The following is a 26,262-nucleotide window of genomic DNA, read 5'->3' on the forward strand; positions in this document are numbered from 1 at the left end:
GGAGGCTCCCCCCCGACCTTGTACTCTCATAGTGTGCTTGCGGCCTTCATGACACTCTCTCCATGCTGGCCGCCACACACAAGTCTTATAATTTTTTCAAATTTAGAAAAACTTAGTCATTATTTTTTCAAATAATGTTTTTGCTCACTACCCTTAGGGATGCCAGTTATATTTAGCCATTTGAGGTTGTCTCATGGTTCGCTGATGCTTTGTTCATTTATTCCTCGTGTGTGTTTTTTCCTGTCTGTTTCATTTTGGATGGTTTCTATTGCTATACCTTGTAGTTTATTCATCTCTTCTAATCTCCTGTTAATCGCATACAGTATATTTGTCATCTCATGTATTACAGTTTTCATATCTAGAAGTTCAATATGTGTTTCTTCTTAACACCTTCTAGGTCTCCATTTAACATGTTCAATCTTTCCTCTATCACTTTCCCTTGATAATTCTGTCAATTTTTGATTTTTATAGTTTGAAGCTATATTGTATTAGCATTTAGGTTAATACTTTGTGCATGCGTTTATACATGTATGTGTCCAAGTATATGTATTTTTGTGTGTACACATGTACCTATACCTGTACACACACACATACACACACACATAAATGAAATCTTCTTGTGGAATTTTTCTTCTATTTCTTTTAAAACTTTTTATTTTAATTTGTACTTTGATACTAAAATTACTAAAAATCACTAAATTACTATTTTCCTCTGGTTAGTGTTTGCCTTGCCAATCTTTCCTATATTCTTATTTTTAATCTTTCAAGCTCTGTTTTCTCTTCTAAGCACTATAGAACTGAAATTAATTTTGTTTATTCTAATAATTAGTCTTTGAATTAGAAATATTATCTGTTTATGGTGTTTTAGTCTTAGTCATCACAAAGAATTAAAGAGTTGTAAAAGTAGCTATGATGGGAGAAGCAAAGACGTTTAAGAACTTTTACAAAGGTCTTGTTTTTAGGTCCCGATTTTAATTTTTTCTGGCTTTCTTTCTTGAATAGAGGCTTGAATTCAATTGATTCCCATCAAATCATCTTTCTTCTTGGCATGTAGGCCTGAAAATGCTAATGGAGAAAAATGATCTTACTTTCCTAAGGTTTTCACGCTTTCCCAGCCTCCTGTCTCACATGACAATGGATCTTTTAAAGCATTTATAAACAATATTATTTTGTATTTTGAAAGTTAATTTTAAACAATGTCAATTTGTAAAAAAAAAAAAAAAAATATATATATATTTCTTAGTGTATTGATTTCTGATTGTCTCCATTTTCTTTAGTTTATGAAGTTGCTCCTTTTGGACATTTGTTTTTAGTTTACTTGATCAGTGTTGGGGTGAAATTTTTTATTCTGATAGACTATATAGTGTTCAGGGTCATTTATAATAAATACAGGGTAACATGCCTATTACATAAAAATAAAACAGTTTTTGTGAAATGAATTGGAAGATGTGGCATAATTAGACAGTAGGCATTTGTATTCTCCTATTATCACTTTAGAGAGGCAAAAAAAAAAAAAGGAGGTAATTTATTTCATCTTGGTAATGCTCCTTCTTTCTGGTCCAACAATTTATCAGAAATGTTAATCCAGCAAGCAGTAAGTTGGTGGGGGGTGGGGGGGGCAGTGAGAGAGGGGATTTAAAATTAGCCTGGAAATATTGCACAACTCATTAAAAATGTAATCATGCGTAAAATGAGATCAATGAAAATTTATCTAAAAGTGCAAGGAAAAGGCATTTTCTAGTATGATACTGGATTTAATAGACTGGATTTTAATTTAGTCAGTTTGCTACAAAAAAATCCCTCCAGGCTAAATAAAACAGTTTTCCCTCCCAGTTATTGTACAGACAGCTAATTTTCAGACCCTTTCCTTCTGATATTCAATCTTATCTCTTGCTGCGTACGGGTTTCACTATATTGCAGAATTTGTTTTCTTTACATTTTCCATTACTGCTTTCATTTGCATGATAAATGATTAGAAGTAGAAACAGGAAAAAAAACTATGCAGAACATTTCTTTGTTAATTTTGTTTAAATTAGAGTAACTTTTTAAATTCATCCTCCTCCCTCCCTCCCCTTTTAACAACCAGTGTATCTGAATTATTTTAGTATTTTATTGTAGAGATAGAGAATTGGGTTGCAGTGTTTTCCTTGCACTTTCTTCATATAACATTTTATTTTTTTCTTATGTTTGTAGTTTACATTTTGGTTCCTACCTTATGCAGTTAATGATATTGATGAATTCTTCTCTTAAAAGACATCCTTGTGTCTGACTCTGAGTCTAAGGTATAGGTGTGTAATTTATGTTGACATTGATGACATTAAGTGCTTTGAAGATTTATTTTTGCAGACAATATCATCACAATTCTTAAGCAATAAATATGGTTTTTAAAAATAGGTTTCATTTATGTCTTCTCCCCCTTCTATCTTAGCTACTTTTCTAGTCGGATAATTTAGAATTGTGAAATGATGTAACTAACTAAACCCATTAATGAAAACTTTCTATTGTTTTCCTTTTCCCCAAAGTTGTAAATGAAAAGAGGCTAGCTTTATTAATAAAAATTTGTCTGGGCAAAACTTGCCTGAGCAAAAATTAGTTTGTAAGCCTGAATGAATGGTTCCAGCAATATTTGTTTGTAACAGAAGAATCTTATGATCATATTACGATAACTCACATAGCTTTTTATTTTCTTATTATACAAACTTTATTTAAATACTGCCCTGTTGTTAAAAAAATTCAAACATTGCTATTAATGTTGTCTTGATTATCCTTCCTATCCTTCTCTTACCTAAAATAAACACACTAGTCCTCAGCTATTCTTCCTGACATTTTTCTCTGTAAAATAGACCTATACCCGAAGAAATGAAAAGTGAAAGTATTAGTCACTGAGTCTTGTCTTACTCTTTGTGACCCCATGGACTGTGGCCCACCAAGCTCTGTCCATGGGATTTCCCAGGCATGAATACTGGATTGAGTTGCCATTTCCTTCTCTGATAAATTGGTTTTAATTTCTGTTAAATTATTCTAGTATGAATGATATTACAATATTTTAATTTATCTGCATTTTCTTATTTTACTTAACATTATATCTTAGATAATTTTCCATTTCAATATGTACAACTCTATTCTGTTGAACTGTTGAGTAGTATTCTATGACATGGAGCTAGGAAGATCTGGAAGGAACCTAAGCATCAATCTTTAGGAGAGGGTTGACAAACAATGGGGCAATAAGAACCTTTGTGCATACTTCTGTGCACAGTGGAAATACTTTTGTGGGGAAGAAGGCAAGAAGTAGGAGAGCAGGGTCTTTGAATGTCCCTAAATTTTCCTCTGAGAACTGTTAGAAGGTGGCTCAGTGGTAAAGAAACTGCCTGTCAGTGAAGGAGCTGCCAGAGATGCAGGTTTGATCCTTGGCTCTGGAAGATCCTTTGGAATAGGAAATGGCAGCCCACTCTGGTATTCTTGCTTGGAAAATGCCATAGACAGAGGAGCCTGGTGGGCTACAGTCCATGGGGTCACAAAGAGTTGGACATGATTGAGCATATATGTACTGTTTACCTAAATCCTATGCTTTAACAATTGTCTCATTGTCATTCATTTCTAAGTAGTTTGTGAATTCTATATTGATTTTTCTCTTAAACATGAGTTATTGTCAAGGGGGAAGTTTCTAAGTCTATAGATTTTTGGGGCTATCTTTTTGATGATGAATCTAATTTTACTACTTTGTTGTGATCAATATGGCTTTGTATGATTTCTGCTTTACAGGAGTCAATGAGATTTTTCTTCATGATCTAATATGTGATCAATTTTCTTTTGTCAGTGTCCCTGACTGAGGAGAATGCTCTTTATTGTATTCAGTCTTCTATTTTATACTTATTATATCAAACTTGTTAATTATATTATTCAAATGCTAAATATTCTTACTCTTGGTTCATCTATTGTATATGCTGGTTCCTGAAAACTGTGTTGTTAGATATGCCCAAAAGTTCATGTGTTGAATTTTATTGGCAAATACCCCTTTTTGTCCTTCTAGTGCATTTGCCTAAAGTTTTCTTTTTCCCTAATACTAAGAATTGCTTAGTGTATCTTTTCTTATACTGTTATCTTCACTGTTTCTATGTTGTCTTATTTTAGATAGGTCTTTTAAGTATGGCCTTGGAGAAGGAAATGGCAACCAACTCCAGTATTCTTGCCTGGAAAATCCCATGGACAGAGGAGTCTGGCAGGCTATACCCCATGGTATTGCAAGAGTCAGACACGACTTAGTGACTAAACCACCACCAACCATGGGTTTTCTACTAGAATATTTAAGTTTCTGTTCTTAATAGATAGTGATCCTTCACCCAGATGTTAGTTACCAATGTTTTGGGCTTATTTACATTTTCTATTTTATGGTACCTTTTTTGTTTTTTCTCCTTTCTGTCTATCTTTGGTTGATCAGTTTATTTTATTCCATTTTTTCCCTCCACTTGTGGTTTGTCAGTTATATGTCCCACTTCTTTTTTTTTTTCCTAGTTGTTGTTTAGTTGCTAAATCATGTCCAACTCTTTTGTGTTCACATGGACTATAGCCCACCAGTCTCCTCTGTTCATGGAATTTCCCAGGCAAGAATACTTGAGTGGGTTGCCATTTCCTATTCCAGGGCATCTTCCTGACCCAGGAAGGCATGATTGAACCCATGTCTCCTGCATTAGCAGTCAGGTTCTTTACATTGAGCTTACGGGGATGCCCCCATTTTTTCTAGTTGTTGTTCGGTCTCTCAGTTGTGTCTGATACTTTGCAACCCCATGGACTGCAGCATACCAGTCTTCCCTGTCCTACACCATATCCCGGAGTTTGCTCAAACTCATGTCCTTTGAGTCAATGAGGCCATCCAACCATCTCATCCTCTGTTGCCCCTTCTCCTCCTGCCCTCAATCTTTCCCAGCACCAGGATCTTTTCCAATGAGTAGGTTCTTCCAATGAGTCATCTCTTCACATCAGGTGGCCAAAGTATATTGGAACGTCAGCATCAGTCCTTCCAATGAATATTCAGGTTTCCTTTAGGATTTCCTTTAGGATTGACTGGTTGGATCTCTTTGCTGTCCAAGGGATTCTCAAGAGTCTTCTCCAGCACCACAGTTCAAAAGCATCAATTCTTTGGTGCTCGGCCTTTGTTATGGTTCAGCTCTCACGTCCGTACAAGACTACTGGAAAAATCGTAGCTTTGACTATATGGATCTTTGTCAGCAAAGTGATGTCTCTGCTTTTTAATACGCTGTCTAGGTTTGTCATAGCTTTTCTTTCAAGGAGTAAGAATCTTTTAATTTCATGGCTGCAGTCACCATCTGCAGTGATTTTGGAACCTAAGAAAATAGTCTGTCACTGTTTCCATTGTTTCCCCATCTATTTGCTATGAAGTGATGGGACCAGATGCCAGGATCTTAGGTTTTTGAATGTTGAGTTTTAAGCCAGCTTTTTCACTTCCCTCTTTCACCTTCATCAAGAGGCTCTTTAGTTCTTCTTTGCTTTCTGCCATTAGGGTGGTATCATCTGCATATATGAAGTTATTGATATTTCTCCTAGCAATCTTGATTCCAGCTTGAGCTTTATCCAACCTGGCATTTCACATGATGTACTCTGCATGTAAGTTAAATAAACAGGGTGACAATATACAGCCTTGATGTACTCCTTTCCCACTTTGGAACCAGTCTGTTGTTCCATGTCTGGTTCTAAATGTTGTTCTTTGACCTGCACACAGGTTTCTCAGAAGGCAGATACAGTGGTCTGGGATTCCCATCTCTTTCAGAATTTTCCACAGTTTGTTGTCATCCATACAGTCACAAAGATTTAGTGTAGTCAGTGAAGCAAAAGTAGATTTTTAAAAAAAATTCCCTTGCTTTTTCTATGATCCGGCGGATGTTGGCAATTTGATCTCTGGTTCCTCTTCCTTTTCTAAATCCAGCTGGTACATCTGGAAGTTCTTTGTTCACGTACTGTTGAAGTGTAGCTTGAAGATTTTTGAGCATTATCTTGCTATCATGTGGGGTTTCCCAGGTAGCTCAGTTGGTAAAGAATCTGCCTGCAATGCCAGAGACCCCAGTTTGATTCCTGGGTCAGGAAGATCCTCTGGAGAAGGGATAGGCTACCCACTCCAGTATTCTTGGGCTTCCCCTGTGGCTCAGGTGGTAAAGAATCCACCTGCAATGCAGGAGACCTGGGTTTGATCTCTGGGTTAGGAAGATCCCCTGGAGAAGGGAACAGCTTCCCACTCCAGTATTCTGCCCTGGAGAATTCCATGGACTGTATAGTCCATGGGGTTGCAAAGAGTTGGACAGGACTGAGCAACTTTCGCTTCACTAGGATGTGAAATGAACATAATTGTGCAATAGTTTGAACATTCTTTGGCATTGCCTTTCTTTGGAATTGGAATGAAAAGTGACCTTTTCCTGTCCTGTGACCACTGCTGAGTTTTCCAAATTTGCTGGCATATTGAGTACAGCACTTGAACAGCTCATCTTTTAGGATTAGAAATAGTTTAGCTGGAATTCCATCACCTCCACTAGCTTTGTTAGTAGTAACACTTCCTAAGGTGCTCTTGACTTCATACTCCAGGATGTCTGGCTCTAGGTGAGCGACCACCCAGTATCCCCTCAATAACCATCATGGTTATCTGGGTCACTGAGATCTTTTTTTGTGTAGTTCTTCTGTGTATTCTTCCCACTTCTTCTTAATATCTTCTGCTTCTGTTAGGTCTATACTGTTTCTGTTCTTTATTGTGCCCACCTTTGCATGAAATGTTCCCTTGGTATCTCTAATTTTCTTGAAGAGATCTTCAAGAATATTAGTAATGATATTGAAATCCTTCAATAAGGTCACTTTCTAGGATCAGTGTTACCTCCTTTGAGTTTTCATTGCCCTCTGAAATGTATTCTTTAGCTAATTTGTCAATAGTAGCTTTCAATGTGCTTCCTTGGTGGCTCAGTGGTAAAGAATCTACCTGCTAATTCAGGAGACGCAGATTCAATCCGAGTTGGGAATATCCCCTGGAGAAGGAAATGGCAATCCACTCCAGTTTTCTTGCCTGGAGAATTCCATGGACACAGGATCTTGGAGGGCTACAGTCCATGGAGTCGCAAAAGGGTTGGACACAACTTAGCAACTAAACAGTTACAACAGCTTTCAATGTACTTTGAATAATATGTGCTTAGTCTGTGAGAATGTAATAAATGTTTCAGAGGTGTTTCAATGCTTAATCAAATAGTCACTAAATAATTATAATAGTAGTCAAAGAGTTGTGTGGTTTCTAAATTACATGAATTCCACTGGTTTTAATAAATGTTAAAGTACTAATTAAAATTTTTTACTAAGTGATGCATGAGGTTATATTGTAAAATATTTCATAAAACTAAGTTGATTGGCAAACTGTTAAAAACTAGACTTTGGTGAACCGTCTGGGCCCGTTGAATTTGACGCTATGTCAAACTTGAGCTGTTCCTATGAATCACCTTTAATTTCCCTCCTTGGTAATGGCCCTCCCCTCAAAATCTTATTCTGCCTCTTAATAACCTAATTCATATCCATTTTTAAACATCTTTTTCCAGTAAACTCTACATCCAATCTGCCTACATGGCAGAAATCTCGGGATTTTATCATTTCAGTCTTATCATATAGCTTTTTAATTTTATATTCTGTAAGGTTGTACCAAGATGGCTTCAAAAAATTGGTGTGCAAGTAAACAATTTCCTGCTCAGAAGACCTAAATTTCTATCTACTCTGAACCATTGGATAGACACAGTAGCTCACCCATGTTTCATGGAAACATTTCCCACTATGAGGTTGTCTGCATATTTCCATGTGTTATTTTTTCCCCCTAGTGTACGGACTTCCTTTATGGTCAGGAAACCCCTGACCTAAAGTTAATGTCAGAATATCTCTAATAGGGCAAGTTTATTTCACAAGACCTCTAATATTACTCTACAAAAGTGATATTTCTTCACCTTGGTTATGTCCTTGGGTCACTACAAGAATATGAGATAACAGTCCTTTTTGTTTCTACTTTAGATCATTTATACACCTTAATAATTGTTGAACAAATGGATTCCTCTGTTTTGTGGATAATTTCTTTTTCTCCCCCTTAACATTTTATTCTGGTGGTTGTCATATTGTTTCATTTGTGATATTCTATAACACATGCTTCCATATGACTCAGCTCTCAAGAGTCTGAGTGCCTCAGGTCTGAAATATAGAGGAAGAAAAGGAATCTCACCTTTCAGTATCGTTTATGACCATCAGCATTTTACCCAAGAGTTGGCAAAGTGCTTTGGAATTTTTTGAGAACAGGCTTTTCTTAATAAATAAGTGGTGTCATTATTTTCATCTCTTGACCTATGTAATGTCACAGTGAACATCAGTTCAGATTCTGTCTACTGCTTTCCCCATGTGTTCTTTTTACATTATCTGCTTAAATATTGCTCTGAATGGGCTACCTGGGATTTGCCTTCATGGCACTATGTACTCATTTTTATTTCTCTATCAGTCTGTCTTTCTCCAGATGGATTATAATCTCATTGCCTGTTAAGATCTCCAGATACAGGTTGCTTTTACAGTTAGATTTACTACTAATTACTGGTCTGTAACATTCTTGTTTCCTAAAAGAATGGAAAAACAATTTTTGTCAAATCATGCAATTATTTAAAGACAAAGCCTGCATGGGCTTCTCTGGTGGCTCAGACCTGCATTGCTTCTGTCTGCAATGCAGGAGCTCCGGGTTTGATCCCTGGGCTGGGAAGATCCCCTGGAGAAGGAAATGACAGCCCACTCCAGTATTCTTGCCTGGAAAATCCCATGGACGGCAGAGCCTGGCAGGCTACTGTCCATAGGGTTGCAAAGAGGTGGACACGACTGAGCGACTTCACTTTCACTTTCACATGGTCTAGTGCAGGGGAAGACTTTTTGGTTAATGCATGGGACAATGTGTTACATGTGTACATAATTAAGATGCTTATTAGAAAATTGTATTTAATCTCTACATTATATTTGTTTTCAGGTACAGTCCTATTAGAGAAAGCAATGGCACACCACTCCAGTAATTTTGCCTAGAAAATCCCGTGGACGGAGAAGCCTGGTAGGCTGCAGTCCATGGGGTCGCTAGAGTCGGACACGACTGAGTGACTTCCCTTTCACTTTTCACTTTTCACTTTCATGCAATGGAGAAGGAAATGGCAACCCACTCCAGTGTTCTTGCCTGGAGAATCCCAGGGATGGGGAAGCCTGGTGGGCTGCCGTCTATGGGGTCGCACAGAGTCGGACACGACTGAAGTGACGCAGCAGCTGCAGAGTCCTATATATGTTGTATCACAAAGATGACATGCTGATGACCTATTAAAAATGAAAATGAAAGATGGGGACAGAGATAGAAGAACTTATTTTTAAAAAGCATGTTGCTTTCTCTGCATCTATTGAGATAATCATATGGTTTTTATTTTTCAACTTGTTAATGTGGTGTATTACATTGATTGATTTGCGGATATTGAAGAATCCTTGCATCCCTGGGATAAAGCCCACTTGGTCATGGTGTATGATCTTTTTAATGTGTTGTTGGATTCTGATTGCTAGAATTTTGTTAAGGATTTTGGCATCTATGTTCATCAGTGATATTGGCCTGTAGTTTTCTTTTTTTGTGGGATCTTTGTCAGGTTTTGGTATTAGGGTGATGGTGGCCTCATAGAATGAGTTTGGAAGTTTACCATCCTCTGCAATTTTCTGGAAGAGTTTGAGCAGGATAGGTGTTAGCTTTTCTCTAAATTTTTGGTAGAATTCAGCTGTGAAGCCGTCTGGACCTGGGCTTTTGTTTGCTGGAAGATTTTTTATTACAGTTTCAATTTCTGTGCTTGTGATGGGTCTGTTAAGATTTTCTATTTCTTCCTGGTCGAGTTTTGGAAAGTTGTACTTTTCTAAGAATTTGTCCATTTCTTCCTCGTTGTCCATTTTATTGGCATATAATTGTTGATAGTAGTCTCTTATGATCCTTTGTATTTCTGTGTTGTCTGTTGTGATCTCTCCATTTTCATTTCTAATTTTATTGATTTGATTTTTCTCCCATTGTTTCTTGATGAGTCTGGCTAATGGTTTGTCAATTTTATTTATCCTTTCAAAGAACCAGCTTTTGGTTTTGTTGATTTTTGCTATGGTCTCTTTTGTTTCTTTTGCATTTATTTCTGCTCTAATTTTTAAGATTTCTTTCCTTCTACTAACCCTGGGGTTCTTCATTTCTTCCTTTTCTAGTTGCTTTAGGTGTAGAGTTAGGTTATTTATTTGACTTTTTTCTTGTTTCTTGAGGTGTGCCTGTATTGCTCTGAACTTTCCCCTTAGGACTGCTTTTACCGTGTCCCATAGGTTTTGGGTTGTTGTGTTTTCATTTTCATTCGTTTCTATGCAAATTTTGATTTCTTTTTTGATTTCTTCTGTGATTTGTTGGTTATTCAGCAGCGTGTTGTTCAGCCTCCATATGTTGGATTTTTTAATAGTTTTTCTCCTGTAATTGAGATCTAATCTTACTGCATTGTGGTCAGAAAAGATGCTTGGAATGATTTCTATTTTTTTAAATTTACCAAGGCTAGCTTTATGGCCCAGGATGTGATCTATCCTGGAGAAGGTTCCATGTGCGCTTGAGAAGAAGGTGAAATTCATTGTTTTGGGATGAAATGTCCTATAGATATCAATTAGGTCTAACTGGTCTATTGTATCGTTTAAAGTTTGTGTTTCCTTGTTAATTTTCTGTTTAGTTGATCTATCCATAGGTGTGAGTGGGGTATTAAAGTCTCCCACTATTATTGTGTTATTGTTAATTTCTCCTTTCAAACTTGTTAGCATTTGTCTTACATACTGTGGTGCTCCCGTGTTGGGTGCATATATATTTATAATTGTTATATCTTCTTCTTGGATTGATCCTTTGATCATTATGTAGTGACCATCTTTGTCTCTTTTCACAGTCTTTGTTTTAAAGTCTATTTTATCTGATATGAGTGTTGCTACTCCTGCTTTCTTTTGGTCCCTATTTGCATGGAAAATCTTTTTCCAGCCCTTCACTTTCAGTCTGTATGTGTCCCCTGTTTTGAGGTGGGTCTCTTGTAGACAACATATGTAGGGGTCTTGTTTTTGTATCCATTCAGCCAGTCTTTGTCTTTTGGTTGGGGCATTCAACCCATTTACGTTTAAGGTAATTACTGATAAGTATGATCCCGTTGCCATTTACTTTATTGTTTTGGGTTCAAATTTATACACAATTTTTGTGTTTCCTGTCTAGAGAATATCCTTTAGTATTTGTTGGAGAGCTGGTTTGGTGGTGCAGAATTCTCTCAGCTTTTGCTTGTCTGAAAAGCTTTTGATTTCTCCTTCACATTTGAATGAGATCCTTGCTGGGTACAATAATCTGGGCTGTAGGTTATTTTCTTTCATCATTTTAAGTATGTCTTGCCATTCCCTCCTGGCTTGAAGAGTTTCAGTTGAAAGATCAGCTGTTATCCTTATGGGTATTCCCTTGTGTGTTATTTGTTGTTTTTCCCTTGCTGCTTTTAATATTTGTTCTTTGTGTTTGATCTTTGTTAATTTGATTACTATGTGTCTTGGGGTGTTTCGCCTTGGGTTTATCCTGTTTGGGACTCTCTGGGTTTCTTGGACTTGGGTGATTATTTCCTTCCCCATTTTAGGGAAGTTTTCAACTATTATCTCCTCAAGTATTTTCTCATGGTCTTTCTTTTTGTCTTCTTCTTCTGGGACCCCTATGATTCGAATGTTGTAGCGTTTAATATTGTCCTGGAGGTCTCTGAGATTGTCCTCATTTCTTTTAATTCATTTTTCTTTTATCCTCTCTGATTCATTTATTTCTACCATTCTATCTTCTAATTCACTAATCCTATCTTCTGCCTCTGTTATTCTACTATTTGTTGCCTCCAGAGTGTTTTTAATTTCACTTATTGCATTATTCATTATATATTGATTCTTTTTTATTTCTTCTAAGTCCTTGTTAAACCTTTCTTGCATCTTCTCAATCCTTGCCTCCAGGCTATTTATCTGTGATTCCATTTCCATTTATGATCAAAACTCTCCAGAAAGCAGGAATAGAAGGAACATACCTCAACATAATCAAAGCTATATATGACAAACCCACAGCAAACATTATCCTCAATGGTGAAAAATTGAAAGCATTTCCTCTAAAGTCAGGAACAAGACAAGGGTGCCCACTTTCACCATTACTATTCAACATAGTTTTGGAAGTTTTGGCCACAGCAATCAGAGCAGAAAAAGAAATAAAAGGAATCCAAATTGGAAAAGAAGAAGTAAAGCTCTCACTGTTTGCAGATGACATGATCCTCTACATAGAAAACCCTAAAGACTCCACCAGAAAATTACTAGAACTAATCAATGACTATAGTAAAGTTGCAGGATATAAAATCAACACCCAGAAATCCCTTGCATTCCTATACACTAATAATGAGAAAACAGAAAGAGAAATTAAGGAAACAATTCCATTCACCATTGCAATGGAAAGAATAAAATACTTAGGAATATATCTACCTAAAGAATCTAAAGACCTATATATAGAAAACTATAAAACACTGGTGAAAGAAATCAAAGAGGACACTAACAGATGGGGAAATATACCATGTTTATGGATTGGAAGAATCAATATAGTGAAAATGAGTATACTACCCAAAGCAATCTATAGATTCAATGCAATCCCTATCAAGCTACCAACAGCATTCTTCACAGAGCCAGAACAAATAATTTCACAATTTGTATGGAAAAACAAAAAACCTTGAATAGCCAAAGTGATCTTGAGAAAGAAGAATGGAACTGGAGGAATCAACCTACCTGACTTCAGGCTCTACTACAAAGCCACAGTTATCAAGACAGTATGGTACTGGCACAAAGACAGAAATATAGATCAATGGAACAAAATAGAAAGCCCAGAGATAAATCCACGCACATATGGACACCTTCTCTTTGACAAAGGAGGCAAGAATATACAATGGATTAAAGACAATCTCTTTAACAAGTGGTGCTGGAAACTCTGGTCAACCACTTGTAAAAGAATGAAACTAGAACACTTTCTAACACCATACACAAAAATAAACTCAAAATGGATTAAAGATCTAAACGTAAGACCAGAAACTATAAAACTCCTAGAGGAGAACATAGGCAAAACACTCTCTGACATACATCACAGCAGGATCCTCTATGACCCACCTCCCAGAATATTGGAAATAAAAGCAAAAATAAACAAACGGGACCTAATTAACCTTAAAAGCTTCTGCACATCAAAGGAAACTATTAGCAAGGTGAAAAGACAGCCTTCAGAATGGGAGAAGATAATAGCAAATGAAGCAACTGACAAACAACTAATCTCGAGAATATACAAGCAACTCCTACAGCTCAACTCCAGAAAAATAAATGACCCAATCAAAAAATGGACCAAAGAACCAAATAGACATTTCTCCAAAGAAGACATACAGATGGCTAACAAACACATGAAAAGATGCTCAACATCACTCATTATCAGAGAAATGCAAATCAAAACCACTATGAGGTACCATTTCACACCAGTCAGAATGGCTGCGATCCAAAAGTCTACAAGTAATAAATGCTGGAGAGGGTGTGGAGAAAAGGGAACCCTCTTACACTGTTGGTGGGAATGCAAACTAGTACAGCCACTATGGAGAACAGTGTGGAGATTCCTTAAAAAACTGGAAATAGACCTGCCTTATGATCCAGCAATCCCACTGCTGGGCATACACACTGAGGAAACCAGAAGGGAAAGAGACACGAGTACCCCAATGTTCATCACAGCACTGTTTATAATAGCCAGGACATGGAAGCAACCTAGATGTCCATCAGCAGATGAATGGATAAGAAAGCTGTGGTACATATACACAATGGAGTATTATTCAGCCATTAAAAAGAATACATTTGAATCAGTTCTAATGAGGTGGATGAAACTGGAGCCTATTATACAGAGTGAAGTAAGCCAGAAAGAAAAACACCAATACAGTATACTAACACATATATATGGAATTTAGAAAGATGGTAACAATAACCCTGTGTACGAGACAGCAAAAGAGACACTGATATATAGAACAGTCTTATGGACTCTGTGGGAGAGGGAGAGGGTGGGAAGATTTGGGAGAATGGCATTGAAACATGTAAAATATCATGTATGAAATGAGTTGCCAGTCCAGGTTCGATGCACGATACTGGATGCTTGGGGCTGGTGCACTGGGACGACCCAGAGGGATGGAATGGGGAGGGAGGAGGGAGGAGGGTTCAGGATGGGGAACACATGTATACCTGTGGTGGATTCATTTTGATATTTGGCAAAACTAATACAGTTATGTAAAGTTTAAAAATAAAATAAAATTAAAAAAAAATTAAGAAAAAAAAATAAAATGGAAAAAAAAAAAAAGAAAAAAAAAAAAAAAAGCATGTTGCTGAAGTTTTCTTCTGCTACAGATAGGAATATATATAACTCCTGTGTAGTTTCTTCTAGGGTGATTCTATAAATGCATTTCCTTTTAGTTGAAAAAGGAGTCACACTGGCTCTCTAAGAATTTAATTGTGTTTCTGTTCTACAGACACACTCGGTAGATTTTCATGGAATTTTTGTGATTGAAGAATGTTATATTAACACTGTAGTATCAAATGGGTTATTAGACTTTTTTTGTTTTTGTTTTTATTGCAAGCAACAGAAAAGACAACTTAAAAAAAAAAGGAGTATATTGTTTCAACTATCTGAAAAGTACAATAGGCTTCAGGTACAATTTAATCCAGGAGTTCAAATTGGGCCACTAAAATTTCAAATATCTGCTTCTTTACTCTGTTTCCTGTGTTGATCTGTTCTCAGCATCTCTGGGCAGGATGGTGCCCGAAGTCTCCAGGCTGACAAATCTTTCCTATAGAATCTTTTGTTTACTGTTAGCCTCTAAGGCAGAGAATTTTACTTCCCTGAAACAGTTTGTGCTTCTTAGAAGCAAATTTGTGTTTGTTGCTATTTGATTTTGAGTAGAAGGAGGTAATCTTGCAGAAATTTGACACTTTGCAAAATACTGACTTTTGCAGAGTGAGCTGCTGAGAACTGTACTTAAAATTCATCTGTGAATGCAGTTTCCTCATAATGATGTCTCAACACACAAATATTGTCAAGATCGACTGTCTTGTGGATTTGGAGGTATATAATGATTTGGTGAGAAGGAAATAAAGGAGAAAATCATCAGTTAGTGTTGACCTCTGTTATTGTTCCCCACCACTAGCAGGGAAAGTTTGGTTTGCTTTCCCTGGTGTTCAGGGGGTGTAGGCAAGAGTCAAACTTCTTAATGAGAGGAAACTTTTCTTTTTTAAAAAATTGAAATTAACCACAGTTGATTTACAATATTGAGTTAGTTTCTATTTTTAGTTTTTTAAGGAACCTCCATTCTGTTCTCCATAATGATGGTACCAATGTACATTCCTACCAGTGGTATAGGATGGTTCTCTTTTCTCTACACCCTCTCTCTCATTTATTATTTGTACTCTTTGATGGCTGTTCTGACCCTCTTGAGGCGTCATTGGTTCTGACCCTCTTGAGGTTACCTCATTGTAGTTTTGATTTGTATTTCTCTAACAGTTAGTGATGTTGAATATCTTTTCACGTGCCCATTGGCCATCTTTGTCTTCTTTGGAGAAATGTCTGTTTAGGTCTTCTGCCTACCTTTTGATTGAGTTGTTGTTTGTTTGATATTGAGCTGTATGAACTATTTGTATAGTTTGGAAATTAATTCCTTATCAGTTGCATCATTTGCAATTCTTAACAGTATGATCACGGAATCACAGAAAGTTAGAGGTGAGAGGGATTTTTGAGATCATCAGGTCCTGCTTGTCATTTCATATAAAAAAAGAATGAAGGAAATGTTTAGAGATGATGTGACTTGGGCCAGTCAGTTTTTGGTCAGTGTCAATTGTAGATGGTAAAGTGGAGAAAGCATGACATTTGGAGGCAGACAGGCCAATGTGTAGTTTCTCTTCCTCCACAAAACATGCAGATTTGAGCTAGTTACTTAATGTCTACATGGTTCAGATATTAAATTGTTGAGTGATATGTAGGTAAAGCACCTATTAGAGTGCCTGGCACTTAGTGTGTGCTCAGTAACTGTTAAGTAGGCTTCCTCCTGCAGCGAACATATGCCTTCATTTATTTCATCCCTTAGAGTGTCCTTGCGAGCTTTAACTTTATTAAATCTATCACAATGTCATCTATAAGTGCAAACAATCCACTCATTTTGTTGTTGTTGTTGTTGATTTCTTTGTAACCAGTCCTTCCCCTTGAAAAGGAAGGGCAGGTCTGAGTTCATATTTACCTGGTAAAATTAGGTGCTTTGTGTATTAAACAAATCTGTCTCCATGAACATTTCACATTATAACACGAAAGTCAATACAAATAAAAACATACATGAATATTGCTACATGTAACATTAAGAGATTCTAGAGCTTGATTTGGCCCTTGCCTACCTTTCTGCCACCCACCTACTACTTCTGTCACCCTAATTACCAGGTTCTTGTTAAGTTGGCCTTCAGGACATGCCTCCAAAAGGTCAGATTGGTTCCTGCTCTGTAGCCTTGGCAATAGCTGTTACCTCTAGTGCCTGGAATGTTCTTTCCCTGTTTTGCTGGGCTCCTTGTTGTCACTCAGATTTTTTGAGTCCTTAGCTGATCAGCCAATCTGAAATGCCCTTAGTCCTCTATCACATCAACTGGTTACATTTTCATTATTCAGTTCAGTTCAGGCATTCAGTGTCCAACTCTTTGTGACCCCATGAACCGCAGCACACCAGGCTTCCCTGTCCATCACCAACTCCTGGAGCTCACCCAAACTCATGTCCATTGAGTCGGTGATGCCATTTTCAATACAACCCTTGTTATTTGTTTGCTGATTTATTTTTGTGGATTGGCTGTGTCCTTCCATTTGACTATTTAACATAGTTAGCTCTGTTATGAGGATAACTACATAGTTACTTTGTAATTAACTATGTAGCTATCTCTCTTGTTCCCCATTGTATAATGTCTAAAGCAGTGCCCTGTACGCAGTCCATAAATATTTGTCAGATGAATGAGGGAGTGTATTTGAATGACCCATTTAAGTTGCACTGTGTGTCGTGAAAAGAGGTCCAGGCCAGTATTCTAAGCTACTTTTACTCCAGACTATGTGATCTCGGGAGAGAATTCTACCTTTTGGATGTTGATTGCTTTTCTGATAAAATTAACTAGATTACATAAAGCTTCTTTCTTCTCTTCCAAATTGTAATTCTGTGGACATGCTGGACAATTGATAGGGCCCAGGACATGATATCCCCAAATATGGTACCTTGGCATATTGAATATTTTAAGCTGAAGGAATCTGAGAAACAGTCAGTACAGGAAGGACCTTCTGACCTTTTCCTTCTTTGGTGAAGCAGATCATAACACCTTAATTTGAGATGCCCTTCCTGCCTTTGTTATCTCCGAAGGTGGAGGAATGCTGAGAGGAGTACAAATGAACAGGTTCTGTTAAGGTTTCCCCAGTTATTACTTTTCGCCTGTACCCTTTTGTCCTATCACATGTTCCCCGGACTTTGCACTTTTCATTACACTTAGTATCAAAACACTCAGGTTAACCCTCATCTTCAGGTCTTTGTTTCCTTATGAAGGCTCCAGTGTAACTAGAAACTTATGTTAGTTAAATTTTTATGTCTTTATCCTAATTTTTTTTTATCCTAATTTTTTTGGTCGATTGAATTTTCAGGTCTAGCCAGAGAAATAAAGAGGGTCAAGGAAAAGTTTTTCTTTCTTTTAACAGTCTGATAAGAATTTACTTTTATAGGTAAAGGTGCTCCTTTAGATGGTATCTGTGTATCAAAGAACAAACCAAATACCAGGCAGTAGCTGATGGCTCTGGAGAATCAGACAATAGGTGAAAAATAGGCATTACTTAAGGTAAAAAAAAAAATAGCTTTATATGGGGTGAAGTATTGTATTACCTGTGGAAGGTAGATTCATAAATACTTAAGAATCTTCCTGATAAATGGAAAAAAGGTGATAGTAATCAAAACATAAATACCCATTTGAATGATTCCTTCCTATGTAATTTCAGGGAAGTTATGTAAAATTAACATTTAGGCCTTTCTTCTGTGATTACCTTTATGAACAAACTGACAACTGGCAGAATTCTTTTCCTTTCCCCACTTTATTTGCCTTTCAGAATAGAAAGTGGTAATTCAGTACTCTGCATTAGTTTCCTATTGATGCTTTAATAGATTACGCCAAACCTGGGAGTTTAAAATAACACAGATTTAGTATCTTACACTTCTGGAAGTCAGAAGTCTGAAATATGGATCTCACTGGTCTGAGATCAAAGTGTCAGTCGGCTGTATTCTTTCTTAAGACTCTGGGGGAGAATGTTTTCTTGCCTTGTCCATCTTCTAAAGGCTGCCCACATTTCTTGGTACATGGCCCCTTCCTCCATCTTCAAAAGCCAGCAGTGGCCAGTTATGTCTTTATCTCGTACTGAATCACACTGGGACTCACTTGTCTGCCTCCATTTTCAACTGTTAAAAACCCTTGTGATTAAATACCCTGGATTATAACCCAGGATAGTGTCTCTGTTTTAAGGTCAGCTGATTTGCAGCCTTAATTCAATATACAGCCTTAATTCCCCTCTGCCAGGTAATATATTCACAGGTTCTGGAAAATAGGACATGGATATCTTTGACTAACCACATGTACTCAGTCCTGTCCAACTCCTGCAGACCCCATGGACTGCAGCCTGCCAGGCTCCTCTGTTTATGGGATTTCCCAGGCAAGAATAGAGGAGTGGTTGCCATTTCCTCCTGCAGGGTATCTTCCCAACCCAGGGACTGAACCCAGGTCTGCTGCTGTCCTGCATTGGCAGGCAGATTCCTCACCACCAAACCACCTGAGAAACCCATGGACATCTTTGAAGGAGTGTAATTCTTTTCTTTTAAAAAAATTCTTAGTTAGAGGATAGTTATTTTACAGTATTGTTTTGGCTTCCGCCATACATCAGCATAAATTAGCCATAGGTATACATATGTCCCTTCCCTGCTGAACTTCTTCCTGCCGCCCTCCACCCCATCCATCCTCACTAAAGCACTGGGTTTGGGCTTGCTGCATCATATAGAAACAAATTGGAGGAAGTGTTATCTTGCTTACCACACACTACTTAAGAAAAAAAGAACTGTCCCCAAGAAAAACAAGTTGCAAGGTATCTGCCAAAATGAAAGCAATGTATGTATTAATATGTGAAGATAACCGTATTCCATTTTCAAATGTTTAAGAAATAATGTGATTGACATCTATCTTTGGGTTTATTGAAGAACAGCTACCATATAGGTCAAGCAATATCCCCAATGATAGGTTAAAAATATCAGCGGCTGGGGGTTTGTAACCCAGATTCAGAAAACCATCTTGATCCTGGAACTCTTTCTTTAATCTACCAGGACCATCTTTTATGTGTTGAGCTGGTAGAAATTGTACAGTCCCATTTACATAGATATGCTGTCTACAGAAAACGTTCACTGATGTAGTTTGGTTGAAACCCCTTTGCCTTGCAAGTCTGGCTTCAAATGATTTGGGAAAGAATCTATAGATATGACCAACCACACAACAGAAACCTGTAATATTCCCTTGTGAAACAGCAGACATAAATTTCTGCTTTGCTTACCTGGAAGCCAAGTGTACAGAGGGAAGGAAAGTTAACTTCTGGCCCTGATTCATCAGTTTTATTGAAGTTAAATTCTTTTGTTTTAATGCACACTTGATTGAGCAAGCATTTACTGAGGCAGTTATGGTTTGTAGGCGAAAGAGACAGTTGAAGAAAGAACAAATGAATCTAATGTAAATCAAATACTTAGTCCTTTTATAGGGACTACAAAGACTTAAATCTGTGTTCTTAATGGTAATTTTTACAAAACTCCAATAGGAGGCTTTGACAGTGATTGTTTCGGTGGGGAGATGGGTTTTTCCTTTCACATGCTAATCACCTGCTCCTGGTGATATTTCTCTCCTTGACTGCAGTCATGGAATTGAATAATTTATGGAATGAATTTTGTTGTAAATTTATTGTGTCACAAGCAGGTTGTAATTTCACTAACAGTTCACTTAAGTTATTAAGTTAAAAAAATGTGTTTGATAGGATAGTGCATTTGGAGGCTTTTTTTTTCCTCTCAGCAAGTTCACATCTTATATATTTTCAAAACAGAGTACTTGCCTAATTTTTATTCAGAATCTGATATGCGAGAAGGAAGTACACATTAACATAAGTGGAATCACATTTGCACCCTATTGTTGAATTTTGGAAGTCATAAACAAATTATTGAAGATTTTATAGAGACAGAAATAGCATTAAATCCACAGTGCTGTGGCGCTGCTGCCATTGTTCCCTGCATAACTGTCCCCAGCTTGCTGATGATGAATGAGGGGCTGGCGGTATAAAGGTGAAGATGTTCCTGGGAGGGGGAAAAAGCCACATTAATCCCTTCATATTTTGCTTCAACTCTGAGGTTAAGATAATGGCACACTATCACTCCCCCAAATCTTATCCAATTCTGCAAAGAGAATAGGAAAGAAAAAATCTTTAAATATCTCTCGCAGGGGTATCTGATTGGCCTCTGTCTACATTTGCTACAGTCTCAGGGCTTCTCTTTTAATGGCCATTCCACTGTGATAAGAGGCAACATTTGGCTACTGCAGAAACCTCTGCTTATTTCTGCTCCCAATGCTTCAGCATTCAGCAAATACACATTTAAGGTCGCCAGTTATTTACATTGAAATTTTTCTATTGACCCTGCCAGTGTGAATGAATTTCAAACAAGTCGTTTCTTTCTCTGTATAGATGATTCCCCCTAGGTTCCTGGTGGGGATTACTTTTAATTCCTCTAGGAGTTCCCTCTATTCTTGTTAGCACCCTGAGGATTTGCTTTCTGTTTATCCCCTTGTTTGTGCGGGCCCCCTCTCCCTGCACCCTACCCTGGGTATTCCAACCCTTGCATGGAGGGCGCTGGATAATAGCCACTATTCTTGAACAGGAATAGTTTTTAGGCCTTTAGAATAGACATTTTCACCATCTGTTACATAGAATCTAGAAATGTGATGAGAAAACAGGTTGTAATTAGTTTAAAAAAATGGTAAAACTCTGTGTGTCTTAATACGTTTAAAGTTGATGAAATAGCCTCTAGATTTCCATGAAAAAGAAATGAAGCTTGTACTTAAAAAAAAAATCAATAGGGTTTACTTTTTGAAGCAGTTTGGGTTTTTAAAAAATTGAGGGGGAAGTACAGAGTTCCCATATGTTCCTATCTCCTTCCCCTTCTTAACATCTTGCCTTAGTGCTGTTAAAAAGCAAAATTTAACTGAGTAAATTGTAAAGTCTTACTGGCTTTATTCAAGGATAAACAGGCAGCAGCCTATCTAGCGTACAGAAAGGAGCTCTGAGGAGCTGTACAAAAGGAAAGACTTTATAGGCAGAAGGGAGCGGGACAGGAATGTATACAAGTTTCCCCCTCAATCTGAAAGTAGAACCTTCTTAGGAAGTCCTTCATAAGCCAAAATGGTGTAAGGTGAAGAAGCAATTACCTTAGGACATATCTTGCTAACAGATGCACAAAATAAATTGAGATAAAGCACAGATGCTCAGAGACACGGTTCAGAGTTATGGCGGCTTGATGCTGAGATGCTAAGTGTAGTTCCTGGGGAAGGAGCTTGCTGGTGCCACTCTTGCTCTTCTGGTTGCCTGCTGCCTCTGTAAAGGCTCACTGCAAAACAAATGCTGAACACTTTTCATTTTTTGCTTTTTTAAAAATAAAAAATGAAAATCCTCTTCAGAGTTCTTTTGGTTAGTCAAAAAACGTACTAATGCAGATCTTTTGTAAAAGCAAAGTGGCACAAAGCAAACTTTCAAAAAGCAGGCGATACCAGTACTAGCAAGAAGTGGATTGGTTATGGCAAGGTCACTTTCCTTTAGGGGATGGCAGGGGCCTACTAGGTAGATTATCTAAGTAGTGCTGACCACGTGATTCCTGACTGACAGGCTTATGATTCCATTTTTGTGCTAAGTTGCTTCAGTCATGTCCGACTGTTTGTGACCCTTGGACTGCAGCCTGCCAGGTTCCTCTGTCCATGGCATTCTCCAGGCAAGAATACTGGAGTGGACTTCCCCTCCTCCAGGGGATCTTCCTGACCCAGGGATGGAACGCATGTCTTGTTTCTCCTGTGTTGGTAGAAAGGTTCTTTACCACTAGCGCCACCTGGGAAGCCCAAGATTCCATTTTTGGGAGAGGCCGAAACTGAACTCTTGGTTTGGTGTCGTGGGGCTTGAAAGTGAAAGTCTCTCAGTCAAGTCCGACTCTTTGTGACCCCATGGCCTATACAATCCATAGAATTCTCTGGGCCAGAATACTGGAGTGGGTAGCCTTTCCCTTACTCCAAAGGATCTTCCCAATCCAGGGATCGAACCCAGGTCTCCCACATTGCGAGTGGATTCTTTACCAGCTGAGCCACAAGGGAAGCCCAAGAATACAGGAGTGGGTAGCCTATCCCTTCTCCAGAAGATCTTCCCAACCCAGGAATCAAACCTGGGTCTCTTGCATTGCAGACGGATTCTTTACCAACTGAGCTATGATGGAAGCCCAAGATAAAGCATATATTTTGTCAGTAAAAATGACAGTACTTGTTGATGAATGAACCCTCATATTATCTGTCAGAGACAAATATCTGTGACTTGAAGACAAATCCCACTATTAAATATCAGCACGTTTTAAGTTGCATGATGGAAAGATTTTATGAGAAATTTAGAAAACTCTACTTGAGTGTTTCAAGCCCTTTGAGCTCATTGTCTCCTGAGGACTGTATCTTTTTTTTTTTTTTTTACTGGTTAAACATAAATCTTGGTTTTATTTGGTCTAATGTTAGCCACAAATGTATTTCTTTTCAGACAAAGCATGGACTGTATCTTAAAGCATGTTTAATAACACACTATTAGTGTTCAAAACCTTCCAGTATTAGTTCTCTTTATGTGTAATTCAGAGATGTGTAGTTTAGGAAACATTGGCAATTACATGGGTTTGGTATACTGGGTGTGAATTTGGAAGCAAGTACTTTCCTTAAGGTTGTTATACTATTGTGTCAAGCCAATGTCTCAGGTCATTCAAAAACTTCATGAAACTTTCTTTTATTGTTTTGTATCACCCCAAAATAAATGCTGACATTGAAGAAATGTGCTCAGTGTCTAGCACTGGGTCTGGCTAGTACATAAAAGGTACTAGACAGGTACTGGCAGGATGGAAAAATGAATGTAAGGCACTTGAGTCTTGACATTACCCTAATAACAAGCACGTGGAGAACTCACAAGTCTTGCAATATTTAGTTTTTGGGGCAAACAAGTGTCCTCACTACTACAATCTATCTTCTGGGTAAGAATCTAAAGCTTGGCTCAGTTGAGAAGGATGTCATATGAATAATACTCACTCTACTATTACTCACTGTACCTACATTGAGTTCCTGAAGAAGTGAAGTGAAGTTGCTCAGTCATGTATGACTCTTTGTGACCTCATGGACTGTAGCCTATATGCTCCTCCGTCCATGGGATTTTCCAGCCTGGATGCCAAATACTAGGCTGGCTCTGGGGATTATAAAAGCAAAGAAAACATGATACTTACCCTCAGTAATTTCATGTTCTTGGTGAGCAACACTTCTTAGGGGTTAAGGAGAAGTGGTGAATGGGATTCATTTTCTGTAGAACAAGACATCTGGGTGTTGAGGCTCAGGTGGCATGCCTAGAGGACAAAAAAGAAAGCAAGAGGCAGAAGTCCCTGATTATCTTTTATCTTTTCCACGGCTCATTTCTACTTTGGGTAAATGAGCAGAATCTAACATTCAAGGGAACAGGCTGTCAGTTCTTTCCTAGTAAAAGATAAATTTCATAATATTACGTCTGAGCAGGTAAAATTTTTCCTTGATCATTCTCTATAAATCTTTGTTTTTTTGTTCCATCTTGCTCTGGACCTTGGGAATTTGATGCTTCAGAACCCCATCATCCAGGCCCTTTGCCCAAATTCTGTATGGGCTTTAACAAGGGGGGAAAAATGCAATGAAACAACCCACACATAGTTTATAATCTGCAGGGAGAGAAAGCAAATTCTTGAAGAAATATATGATGAAGAGAATAATGCAAGTTAAATACAGAGTGCTCTAAGTGGAGAGGAAGTTCCAGGGTGGCTCACGTCATGTTTCCTGGGGGAAGAGGAACTGGGACATGACAGAGAGGATTAGGAAGGATGACAGGCTGTATCAGCTTATATTGCCTCTCTGCAGTCCATTGTTATATTTTCAGAAATTTTGTTGTGGGTTAATGTTGCCTTACTGGGTTGAGTCAGCCACTGTATTTACACCTAATTAGGATGAAATCAACCACTGTATCTCCGTGAAGTATTTACACCGCAGAAATTGGCAAACACTGTAACACAGGGCTCCCTTCACCCAGAGCTGATTGTTAAACACTCACTAGCATCCTGCTGAATGTGGGGAAACCATGGCTCTGACAGGGACCTGGGATGCAAAATGGAAAACTCTAGGTAGGAACCTAGGCAGGGAAGTAAGAAAGGAAACATTGCGTGTGTGTGTGTGTGTGTGTGTGTGTGTGTGTGTGTAAGAATGTAAACATTAGCATGATTGAAGAGTAGGAGAAACACAGGGGAATGTTAAAAATGAGACCAAAAAATAGGTTAGGGTCTTGAATATCACAATTTTTAGTGAAAGGATTTTTTATTTCATTTGATAGTAAGTAGAGAGTCTTGGAAGGCTTTGGATCTTGAGTGAGATAATCAGAAGACGATGCTATATAGGCTGTTGAATCATCACCCAAGATTAAGGTTACAGAGCTGTCTGAAACTTAGCTCATGTCCTTCATATGTAGGGTTTCCAAATATTGCAGCTGTTACTTTCACAGTTTCTGTTCCTTCCATCCCTTCATTTACATTGTCAGTGGGAAGCTGGGGAGCTGACCTTGGGGTTCAGGAATGAGCTTTCTTTCTTTGAAAGGTCTTTTCTACATCAAAATTACATTTTTGGCATTTGTAGGGGTGTGCAATCTGAGGTAAGAGGTCTAATTTAATTCCCCGCCCACAGTTAGCTAGTGGTTTCAATTTATTGACTAGTTCACTGTTTCCTCACTAATTTTAAAGATCAGGACATATACAGATGATAAAGGTTAAGATCCAAACTGATATTATCAGAGTGTCTGATGCTTTTACCAATGAGTTATAATTATATTAGCATCTCTAACATGATCTAAAACCCTTTGCTTTAACTGCAGAGCTTTCTAACTTGTCTTATTAATGGGCTTGCTTTAATATGGGTTCTCCCAGAAGTTGAATCTGAGGCACAGTAGTAGAGTTTCGGGGAAGTGATGAAAGGAAGGGACGGTATCCAATAAACATTTCTTTGTGATGTGTTACCATTGTGTGTAATTAGTTTTGGTCTTAATCTGTGTAATAAAAGTTTTAGCTACTAACACTTATGTAGTGCTTGTTATATACTAGGCACTGTTCTAAATCCGTTACAAATCTTAACTCATATTTTTTGTAACAACTTCATAATTCTTCCATTTTGCAGGTGAGGAAGCTGAGTCAGGGAGAGATGTGATCAGGGCCAATAGCTTGCAAGCAGCAGGTCCAGGAATTTGCAGGACTTTAAGAAATTGCAGGACTGATTATCCAGGGGAAAATGTTCTTTACAGTGAAGTGGGTGTTCTTTACACTGAAGCTAGGGCTTCTGAAATTACATCAGTGGTGAAAATTGGCATGAAATATTGCTCTGTCCTTAGGTAAATATTTGTGGAAACCCAGACCTGACCCTTAGATACACCATTCTATTTTGAAATAGAGTAGACAATAATTTCCTAAAGAAAGCTGTTTTAAAAAATACTGATTAGATTGTCCATTTGAATGATACTGAAATGCATTTGTTAAACTGCTGTGTGTAAAATAAGGAATGAAGGAAAACGCAAAAACCAGAATCTTTTGTTTTTTCTTTCATTGGTTTATCTATCAAACCATTTCCCCCATCACTGTGTGTCAAAAACCAAAATGTAAAAAACATTTTTATCTTTCATTTTTTATTAAAAATACTGTTAGGACTCTAATGTTGTAAGAATATATTTAATTTTTAATTTGCATTTGATTTATCTATCCCGCTGTAACTGGT

General features: G+C 37.7%; 1 long non-coding RNA gene across 1 annotated transcript in view; it reads left to right on the forward strand.

The window, feature by feature from the left end:
• Positions 1–26,262, forward strand: part of LOC112580259 — a 221,666-nt gene that overhangs the window by 168,975 nt on the left and 26,429 nt on the right. The gene's annotated exons all lie outside the window — the stretch shown is intronic.

Source organism: Bubalus bubalis, chromosome 18, assembly GCF_019923935.1.
Source record: "Bubalus bubalis isolate 160015118507 breed Murrah chromosome 18, NDDB_SH_1, whole genome shotgun sequence".
Lineage (NCBI taxonomy): Eukaryota > Metazoa > Chordata > Mammalia > Artiodactyla > Bovidae > Bubalus > Bubalus bubalis.